Here is an 11,591-nt window from a genome sequence, read left to right as displayed (position 1 = left end):
AATAAAAATTATTTATAAATATATATATTTACAAATATATATACACAATATATATACATTTATTTGTCTATTTATTTATTTATTTATTTATTTATTTATTTATTTATTTTGGGACCAGGTCTCACTATGTCACCCAGACTGGAGTGCAGTGGCATGGTCACTGATCACTGCAGCCTCGACCTCCTGGGCTCACCTCAGCCTCCCACCTCAGCCTCCCAGGCAACTGAAACTACAGGTATGTGCCACCATGCCCAGCTAATTTTTGTATTTTTGGTAGAGATGGGGTTTTGCCCTGTTGCCCAGGTTGGTTTCGCACTCCTGGGCTCAAGCCACCCACCTGCCTTGACCTCTCAAAGCACTGGGATTACAGTCGTGAGCCACCGAGCCTAGGCAAATATACTTTTAATATAAAGAATGATTACATAGAACTTTCAATAGCAAGCCCCGAAAATTCTGCTTGAGACTAACTAGAATATAGTTTGTTATTTTATTTTATAGTTTTTTCTTACCAGTGACTATCACAAGTAGAAAATTGAAATTAAAATCTCTTGCTAATTTCCATTTGTTCTGTGATCTCTTGATGTGTGAGTTTAAAATGCTTTCAGTTCAGATTTGATTGAACGTTCTATGGAGCACCTACTCACTGCAGATAAAAGGTGAAAAGGCTTCCTTCCATTCAGGTTGCTCAGAGGGCAGACACACCTCATTTTAGTCATCCGATAGGAACTGAGTGGCAACTCATTGCTATAAATATCTCCATATCTCCTGTTCCTCTCTGCTCAAACCATAGTTCCTGCCCCTATATCCTCAGCATTTCCCCAGTGCCCTATGAATTCATTTCCTAAGTGTCTCTTACTTTATTTAAATCTCTCACAAATTCCCAAAGCCCATGTTACAAGGAGGAAGATTCAGCTGGGCAGGATCCCAGGAGATCTAGGGCTGGTTCTAAACTGATGACCTTTTAGCACGCGTCTCTTATTTCTGCACTCAGCCCCAAAATAATACCCTAGGAGGAGAGAACACATAGAGCAGGCGTTAGATACAAAATAGAGAAACATTACCAACCAGTGACTGTTACCTGAAATTGTATGTTTATGCAAGTAGGGGATGATTTGGGCTGATTTATCTCATTTCAAGAAGATAAACCTTCATTACAGTTCTGATTGAAGATTCCCATTGAAATCATAACCTGAACTAAACTACATAAAGGAATAAATATCTAGTTCCAGGGGATTCAATTTTCTAAATTTTTCTGAGCAAGGGGTCTATTGCAACTTTGATCTCATAGCAGCTGCTATGCTGGTCCCCAGCAGGAACTCAAGGATTCCATTTTTGAAGTGTCATACACAACTTTTCCTTGCTATGAAGAAACATATACTTTCCAGCTGCTACAAAAGTAAAAATTTCCTCCCTGACTCTCCCCAGAGAATACATGCACAGAAAACTGAATTCATCTGTTCTGGTGCTGCTTGGAGGTAAGAAAAATAAAGAAAAAAAGAAAAAGAAAACTGTATTCAAAAGGAAAACAATAACCCATTATTTTCTAAGCCAACAGTATATTTGCTTCTTACACAGGCTATAGTAAATACTTAGGAGAAATAGTTGTTACTTTATTTTATTAAAACTACAGGTAAGGTCAAGTTTAGCTGGAACTGTGAATTGGATCTTTACCTTCAGCATTGGCCCAGCCTCCTCTCTGGGCCTCTCACATCTGTTTTGGCAACCCCATTCCTCTGAAGCACTTAGAGCTTCATGGTCTTCTTCAATCTCCCAAAGAGCTGCCAAGACTTTAAAAAGAGAATAGTCATTGATGGATTATATAAAATTGAAAGTCAAATTCACTTTGACCCTGGTAGTATCATAATTAATTTATTCTGGAAAGAAAAAAATAATAGTAATTTGTTGCTCACTGTTGTGGAGCTGGGAAGTTCAAGATAAAGCTCCCAGCAGATTTGGTGTCTGGTTAGAGCTCATTCCTCGTAGAGATTGCTTTCTAGTTGTCCTCACATGGAAACGGGGCAGACTCCCTCAAGCCTCTTTTATAAGGGAATTAGTCCCATTAATGAGGGTGGAGCCCTCATGATCTAATCACCTCCCAAAGTCTCTACCTCTTAATACTCTTGCGTTGGAGATTAGGTTTCAACATTTGAATTTTGGTGGGACACAAACATTCACATTGTAGCAAGAGGCATACATAAAATAAAGCAAAAGCACATACAAATCTGTGACTTATATACATAGAAAAACATATACTAACTTATAAAAACCAAAATACCTATATATAGTTACATTAATGTCAAGCAAAATAGACATTATAACAAATGACGTAGTGCTACAGGTATTAATATGGTTGATTCTTACAAATATAATATCAAGTTACAGAAAAATACATACAGAAAAAATGTATTTATATGAAGTTAAAGAATATGCAAAATTGTTATGTAATATTTAGCAATGCTTATATATGTCATGAAGCAATTGTTGAGGAAACACAAACAGCCTTGGCAGTATTTGTCTAGCCATGAGTATTCATGGTATTATTTTCTATATTCTTTGGTACATTTTATATTATTAATTAATTTCCTCTGTATTACACGTTGGTATACCTGATACATATATACATATATTATATTCATATCTTTTAAATAAATAAATGGAAGTAAAAAATGTTAACAGTTTGATTTATTTTAAAAATTATGACTGTGTTTTTAAACCACAGGAGCTTTCCGGCAACGTCATCTGGAAATAAAACTGCACTTGCCAGCTGCCTTTCAATTATACTGCTCATTTTCTCTATCTTTCAGACTTGTAATCAGAGACAGATCTGGACACGTGAGTTTTAGTTTTCCACTTTGCACTTATAATTACTACCAAAATAATTACACTCTCTGATGGGCTCCAAATGCATTGCCTAAAGCTTATTTCTTAGTGGGTTCACTTTCTAAATTGTTTGCTCCAACTGATCCTCTAAGAGTCAAAGACACAGGGATCTAAAAGATGAAATAACCAAAAATTATCTGCTTGAGTATTTCCTGGGCCAAGCCAATCAGTGCCTCTCTTTCTCTTTCTGCCTCTCCCCCTTTTCTCCCTCATTCTCTCTCTCTCTCTCTCTCTCCTTTTCTTAACATAGAAAAGGGAACGAAGAAACAGGAACTATGCAGCCCTGGTCTCCCTGGGACCCTTTCCACAATTCAGTCGTTAGCTCATCTGCCTTGTCTTTTACCATCAGGACTCCACGAGCAAACTGATTACTGGATGCTTCTTGTATGCTCCAGTCAGGATCTAGCCAAAAATGGAATCACAATTCACAGCTAATGTACAGGAATAAAAGCTGTTATTTTTCCTATCAGATGTCCTATAAACTGTAGTTTGTTTTACCAGTAGATTTATCCAAGTTGAGCTTTATTATTATTGTTTTTAACTGATTTGAGTACTTTATGTTTTAATAAGTCATTTGGTCATTAGCAGTCCATACCTTGTGAACCAAGCCACATGGTGAAACAGGTTATGCAAACTTAATTAGTCCGACTGGGAGTTTGAGGATGCATAATTCACTCTCTAGATGCCTCACTGTAGCATTGTTATGTGGCATTTTCCCCTGTTGTGGGTGCAAAGGTAACTTATATATTTTACTCTTTTCCATGATTAGGAAAATGGCAACAGGGGTCAATTTTAAGTCATCTGAATTCATTACACATTTCCCAATTAATTTGAAGAAAGCAGTTCATGATATATGCAAACATTTACCTGTTTTTGCAACTGTGTTTTGTTAAATTGTGTAGCTATGTTTGCAATATTTATAAAAAATTAAAAGAACTTGAATACCCAAAAATGAAGGCTTTATTAAGTAAATTGTGGCATATTCATATAATGGAACATCTTTTTAAAATAATGTTTTAAAACAATATTTACTGGCAAAGAAGGTTAATAATATGTTGCTAAACAAAAGAAGCATGATGTCTTTTTATGTTTACAAATAACAATAATATGAAATCTGAAGAATATACAATAAGATGAAGATAACAGTGATTACTTCCTGGCTGTTGTTGGTATAAGTGACTTTTTAATTCTGTTTTACTTATCTATATCTTTCAATTATTTCTGAACAATCATATATTCATATATTGCCTGTGTAATAAAAATAAAACAAAGAAATCTACTTGATTCAAGTCCCCTTACATTAAAATATGGAATGGGACATTCAAGCAGAAATAAAGTTCCGATTTTTAAAGATGGAATAGCACTTCAGAATGCAAAACCTCAATTTTCTTCCTGCATTAGGTACATGAGAAAAGGGATCACTGGTGATATGATTTGGCTGTGTCCCCACCCAAATTTCCTCTTGAACTGTAGTTCCCATAATCCCCACATGTCATGGAAGGGTCCTGGTGGGAGGTAATTGAATCATGGGGGTGGTTACCCCCATGCTGTTCTTATGGTAGTGAGTTATCATGAGATCTGATGGTTTTATAAGAGGCTTTTCTCACTTTGCTTGGCACTTCTCCTTCTTGCTGCCATATGAAGGATGTGTTTGCTTCCCCTTCTGCCATGATTGTTTAAGTTTCCTGAGGCCTCCCCAGCCATGCTGAACTGTCAGTCAATTAAACCTCTTTCCTTTATAAATTACCTAGTCTCAGATAGGTCTCCATTAGCAGCATAAGACAGGACTAATACAATTGGTAACAAGAAGCAAAATTACTAGAAAACTTTGTGTCAGCCATTTCCATAAGTAAGATTTATAAGATAGTACCAGCTAAAGTAGGGACTAGAAGAGATTAGTCAAATCAAGCACCTACTAATTAATTCAAGGGCCAAATATCCTTATTATTCTGATTTACCAACCATCCAGATAAGGCATATTCAAAGAACTTCATAAATTGTGACAGTTGTTAACAATCAGATTGGACACTTGGGAATGCCCAAGGTAAGGATGGAGCCCCTGGCCTGAGAAAGAATGGTGACATACCTCTTAGTATAGAATTATTTTTATGGATTTTCACTTCCTGAAAGAGTACATGGCCTTAGGCAATGCACTTTGATACATGTGGTAAAAATAACTATTGTAATTTTTTTTTTTAATTTCTTGGACTAGGTGGTTCTTCCACTGAAAAGAGATGAGAAATTTTAAAAAATAGTGGTTTGAATTCAAAATGGGTTAGCATTTATAAAAATGAGATTTGCCTTTCTTCTAACATTATTATATTAGTAACATGGTCATCTAGGTGCCTTGGAATAGTGGTAAACTCTACAGATACAAATATACATATAAATAAATACATATTTATATAAATATATACTACAGATTATCATAAAATATTTTCTTAAAATCTGAGTATTTTCAATCAGTCTTGGCATTTGGTACTATAATAGTCTCTGAAAGATCTCTAAGCTTTAATAGTTCACTTACTTTGGCTGAGTGAACTTTTGAAATTAACTTTGAAATTTTGAAAACACCAATATGATCCTGTCCCTCATACCAACTACCTATGCTTAAAAAACATAACTGACTCTCCATTATTAAAACAATTTTTTTTTTTTTTTGAGATATGGAGTCTCACCCTGTCGCCCAGGCTGGAGTGCTGTGGCACCATCTCGGCTCACTGCAAGCTCCGCCTCCCGGGTTCACAGCATTCTCTCACCTCAGCCTCCAGAGTAGCTGGGATTACAAGCGCCCGCCACCACGCCCGGCTAACTTTTTGTATTTTTAGTAGAGACGGGGTTTCACCATGTTAGCCAGGATGGTCTCAATGTCCCGACCTCGTGATCTGCCCGCCTCGGCCTCCCAAAGTGCTGGGATTACAGGCGTGAGCCACCGTGCCTGGCCCTAAAACAGAAATTCTTAACTTTATGGTGAGGTTGCAGATTTACTCACACAACATTCAGATGTGTAAAAAATAAAATAAAATAAAAAGTAAAAAATAAAATAAAATAAAAATATAAAAAACCTCCTTTATTTTTTATTTACTGTTCTGGTCTTCAAAGACCTCATCAGTAAAAGACCTCATTTACTTAAAAGACCATAAAAGACCTCATTTACTTAAAAGACCTCATTCCGAGAAGTATCAGAGGAAAAAGAATCTGGTAAGTCTAAAGATGGAGAAATTTTGGTGCATGCCCCTTTAAACAGTCTCTAAGTAACTTAGGCTATTTAAATGAGCCAGGAAAATCCAAAATCAGAGTTCTGTCCCCTCTCTTAACCTTCCTCCTAGGTGACAATGAAGTTTATGAGAAAAGTAAAGATAACACAAGATCTCATGCTGCTGGAGGACAGAGAAATAAGACTGTTTGAAACCCCCCAGAGTTCTGTGGGTCCTGGCTGGCCTATGCATGAAGTGGTTGTTCTGGGACCCTCCCAGTAGTGATCATAAAGTGCTACTCTTCTGAAGGGATGGGTTGCCCCTCCACACCTGTGGGCGTTTCTCATTAGGTGGAACGAGAGACTTGGAAAATAAACAGACGCAGAGGCAAAGTATAGAGAAAGAAAAATGGGCCCAGGGGACCAGCATTCAGCATACGGAGGACCCACGCTGACACCGGCCTCTGAGTTCCCTTAGTATTTATTGATCATTATCGGGCATTTCCCGGAGAGGGGGATGTGGCAGGACAATAGGATAATAGTGGAGAGAAGATCAGCAGGTAAACATGTGAACAAATATCTCTGCATCATAAACAAGGTAAAGAAAATAGTGCTGTGCTTTTGATGTGCATATACATAAACATCTCAATGCCTTAAAGAGCAGTATTGCTACCAGCATGTCCCACCTCCAGCCCTAAGGCGGTTTTCCCCTATCTCAGTAGATGGAATATACAATTGGACTTTACACCGAGACATTCCATTGCCCAGGGAGGAGCAGGAGACAGATGCCTTCCTCTTATCTCAACTGCAAAGAGGCATTCCTTCCTCTTTTACTAACCCTCCTCAGCACAGACCCTTTACTGGTGTCAGGCTGGGGGACAGTCAGGTGTTTCCTTTCCCACGAGGCCATATTTCAGACTATCACATGGGGAGAAACCTTGGACAATACCTGGCTTTCCTCGGCCGAGGTCCCTGCGGCCTTCCGCAGTGTTTTGTGTCTCTGGGTACTTGAGATTAGGGAGTGGTGATGACTCTTAACAAGCATGCTGCCTTCAAGCATTTGTTTAACAAAGAACATCCTGCACAGCCCTTAATCCATTTAACCCTGAGTGGACACAGCACATGTCTCCGGGAGAACAGGGTTGGGGGTAGGGTTACAGATTAACAGTATCTCAAGGCAGAAGAATTTTTCTTAGTACAGAACAAAATGGAGTCTCTTATGTCTACTTCTTTCTACACAGACACAGTAATAATCTGATCTCTCTTTCTTTTCCCCACACTCTTCCCATTACCCTTCCTTTCTGCTAGCCTTGACCACACCAAATCCCCAGGTACCATGCCCTCTTTGCACCATGCTAGGCTCTCCAGGTCTCCCAGTTCACCTTGTACCCTCAATATCAAGATAGCAGGCTGAGCATGGTGGCTCACGCCTGTAATCCCAGCACTTTGGGAGGCCAAGGCGGGTGGATCACTTTAGGTCAGGAGTTCAAGACCAACTTGGACAACATGGTGAAACCCCATCTCTACTAAAAATACAAAAATTACCAGGCATGGTGGCGGGCACCCGTAGTCCCAGCTACTCGGGAGGCTGAGGCAAGAGAATTGCTTGAACCTGGGAGGCGGAGGTTGCAATGAACTGAAATTGCACCACTGCACTCCAGCCTGGGTGACAGAATCAGACTGTGTCTCAAATAATAATAATAATAATAATAATAATAATAATAATAATAATAACATAAGGATGCTTCTGTGTCTCTTCTATGTCACATCCTCCGCTCCAAGTAAACAGGTGCCTTATGCTAGCTAGCATCTACACATTGTGTACATGAAAAGGCAAAGAGAAAAAGATACATTAATATTTTTCAAACTGGAAAATCTGCTTGCTGCCAGTCTACTCCTCTGGTCTCATCTGGCAACATGTAATTCTAGCCACACAGGTGTTTTATCAGTCTTTCAAACTTCCACTTCCTGCCATGATGGAATAACAGGGACTTAATTTACCCTTCCATGTAAAACAACCATAAAAATGAACAAGACATAAAACAATGGCTTGTAGATACTGGTAGCACAGGACTGCAATTCCTGAGACAAGGAAAGCAAACGATGTGAGGCCTGCAGTTAGATCAGCTCACTGCCTAAAGAGTTTGCAGGCTGCAGTGCAGGGGGGGTGCAATGGTTTGAATGTGTACTCTCCAAAATTTAGGTGTTAAAACTTACTGGCCAATGTGAGAGTATTAAAAGGTGGAGCTTTTAACATGCAATTAGGCCATGAGAGCTCCTCCCTTGTGAGTGGGATTATGGCCCTTATAAAAGATGCTTCACACTTGCCCCTCCACCTTCTACCATACATGTGAGAAGACAGTTTTCCTCCCCTCCAGAGAATGCAGCAACAAAGAACTATCTTGGAAGCAGAGAGCAACCCTCACCAGACAACCAAACCTGCTAGTGCCTTGATCTTGGATTTTTCAGCTTCCAGAACTGTGAGAAAATTATTTTTTTCTTTATAAATTACCCAGTCTCTTGTATTTTGTTATAGCAGCACAAAATAGAAAAAGATGAAGAACCTAGGAGAAGTCCATTGACTTCCCTGAGTTGAGGAGATGGAGCTGAGAGTTCAAGGAGGCCAAGGAAGCAAGAGTTCACAAGGCTGTCAAAGCTGTCAGAATCAAAATGGAGTTACTTGTGTCATGCCCTGACAAAATGGACCTGAGGAAGGCCATGAAGGGAGAGCTCTCATGCATGTTTGCCTGATAACAAAAACTATCAAAACAGACTGCAAAAACCACAACCTTGCACAAAGGTCACCACAACCTTGTCCAGTAAATGCTTCTGCAAGGGTGTCTGCCCAGCAACTTTCTGTTTAACCTTGGACTGATTTGCCCTTGTTATTGATCTTTGTAGCCAAGGATGATTGATTTAAAAACAAAAAAACAAACAAAAAAACCTAGGTAATCCTCCTCATTTGCCTTTAAAAACTCCCCATTGCCTCAACCTCTTTGAATATGCACATAATTTACATGTTATGCATATTCCCATTGCAATGCTACTCCTGAATAAATACTATTTTCTTTTATAGAGTCTCCCTGTCTGTTTGTTATTTAGTTGGACAGGGCAGACTACCGCAGAGGAGAGAACTACAGAGAAAGAAAACCCAGAGATCTGCAGAGGGTCCCCCTTGAGTATTCAGCCAAATATTGATCATGATGTGCATGTGAGCAAATTATCCAAAGCTGGAAAAAGAAACACCCAAGGAGCAGGGGAAACAACTCTTAGGGCTCACCCAGAGTTGAGAATAGCTTATGTGCCCACCGGTGAGATGGGAACTGAAGGGTGGCCTGCCCCTCCACACCTGTGGGCTTCTCTCATCAGGTGGAACCAGAGACTTGAGAAAAGAAAGAAACACAGAGACAAAGTACAGAGAAAGAAAAGTCGGCCCAGGGGCGCTCAGCATGCGGAGGACCCCTGCCGGCACCAGTCTCTGAGTTCCCTCAGTATGTATTGATCATTATCGGGCGTTTCTCGGACAGGCAGATGTGGCAGGACAATAGGGTAACAGTGGAGAGAGGGTCAGCAGGAAAACATATGAACAAATGTCTCTGCATCATAAACAAGGTAAAGAAAAAGTGCTGTACTTTTGATGTGCATATACATAAACATCTCAATGCCTTAAAGAGCAGTATTGCCTCCAGCATGTCTCACCTCCAGCCCTAAGGCAGTTTTCTCCTATCTCAGTAGATGGAATATGCAATCTGGTTTTACACCAAGACATTCCATTGCCCAGGGACAAGCAGGAGACAGATGCCTTCCTCCTATCTCAACTGCAAAGAGGCCTTTCTCTTTTACTAATCCTTAGCACAGACCCTTTACTGCGGGCTGGGGGATGGTCAGGTCTTTCCCTTCCCACCAGGCCGTATTTCAGATTATCAGATGGGGAGAAACCTTGGACAATACCTGGCTTTCCTAGTGTCCCTGGGTACTTGAGATTAGGGAGTGGTGATGACTTTTAACAAGCATACTGCCTTCAAGCATTTGTTTAACAAAGCACATCCTGCATAGCCCTAAATCCATTAAACCTTGAGTTGACACAGAACATGTTTCTGCAAGCACAGGGTTGGGGGTAGGGTTACAGATTAACAGCATCTCAAGGCAGAATAATTTTTCTTAGTATAGAACAAAATGGAGTCTCTTATGTCTACTTCTTTCTACATAGACACAGTAACACTCTGATCTCTCTTTTCCCCACAGGAAACCCTCTTAATTCAAGGGGCATTGGATAGAATACTAAAAACATTACTACTTTACTAAAAGGGCAAAATTGGCTACTAAATGCTGCTCTGGTCCCATTTAACAAATCTTAAGAATAAAAAACAGAAGCAAACTGTTTCTAAGTAATTTAACAGAATCCTAGGACAAAATTCAAGAATATTCAAGAATATGCATAGAAATACAAAAATATTCAACTCCCAAAAAGGTAAAATTCACATTTTCTAGCATATAATTAAAACTTACCATAGTTACAAAGAAGCAGGAATATATAGCCCATAATAAAGATAAAAATCAATCAATAAAAACAGACTTAGAAATAACACAGATTTAGTAGACAAGAACATCAAATCAATTACTATAAATACATGCCATATATTCAAGAAGCTTTGAGCATGCAAAGACATGGGAGATAATGGAAAAGGACTCAAATCAAACTTCTAGAGCTTAAAAATGCAATATCTGCATATCATCTCAACGTAAGTCCTTAACACATACTGTTGTCTTTGCCTGGAACACTCTTCCTCTCCCACTTCATTTGCTGAAAGTAAACCTTCAGATTTCATCTCTATCATCACTCTCTCAAGGAAAGTTTGCCTGGTCTGCAAGTAATATATCACATCCCTTGGCTAAATGATGTTATGGCTCCAAATACCATTCATTCACTGTCCTTATCACAAATATAATTTTACATTATTTGTGTAATCTCTGTCTCCATCACTATTCCAAGCACCATGGTGACACAACTCACGTACAGTTTTCTTCACTATTGTCTAGTGCCTTGCGTAGTGCTTGTAAATCCAAAATTGCAGACAGTTTAAAATTTGTCAGCTCAACTCTATGAGTCTTGATATTTCAAACTAGGAACATCTGTACATATAAAAACATAAATGTAGTCAGCCTTTTGGATGCAGAGAACTAACAGGTTTCCCCTCTCAACAGCTCCTTTAGTGAAGAAAACACAAAGTTTTTGCATTTCTTTAGCTGCAGTACCCAAGGGATATATAGAATTATACCTTTGGTTCTGAAGCAGATAGCCCTAATCTTTAATCCTATTTAATCCTATATTTAAATTTTAATTTAGATTTAATCTTTTAAATTGTGGGGAAGGATTAATGGTATTAAATGTCTTTCATGTTCCTATATTAATGATTTGCACTTGGAGTTTTCTGAAATATTAGAAACATTTGCTACAATTAACTAAGCTGGAGATAAATGCAAGTGTTACAGAATGCCAAAAGAGAAAATTCTA

The 11,591-nt window shown here is 38.8% G+C and overlaps 1 long non-coding RNA gene across 1 annotated transcript; it reads right to left on the bottom strand.

Annotated features, from left to right (window-relative positions):
* Positions 1 to 250: 250 nt before the first annotated feature.
* On the bottom strand, positions 251 to 2,000 carry LOC115934373 (uncharacterized). Its single transcript, XR_008679464.1, has 3 exons — positions 1,911 to 2,000; positions 1,672 to 1,787; positions 251 to 1,006 (listed from the first exon to the last, which is right to left on the bottom strand). It is a non-coding gene; the product is annotated as an uncharacterized lncRNA (long non-coding RNA).
* Between the last annotated feature and the right edge of the window lie 9,591 nt (positions 2,001 to 11,591).

Source organism: Gorilla gorilla, chromosome 3, assembly GCF_029281585.2.
Source record: "Gorilla gorilla gorilla isolate KB3781 chromosome 3, NHGRI_mGorGor1-v2.1_pri, whole genome shotgun sequence".
Taxonomy (NCBI): domain Eukaryota; kingdom Metazoa; phylum Chordata; class Mammalia; order Primates; family Hominidae; genus Gorilla; species Gorilla gorilla.
Note: the sequence above shows the minus strand (reverse complement) of the source record. Positions and strands in the feature narration are given on the sequence as shown.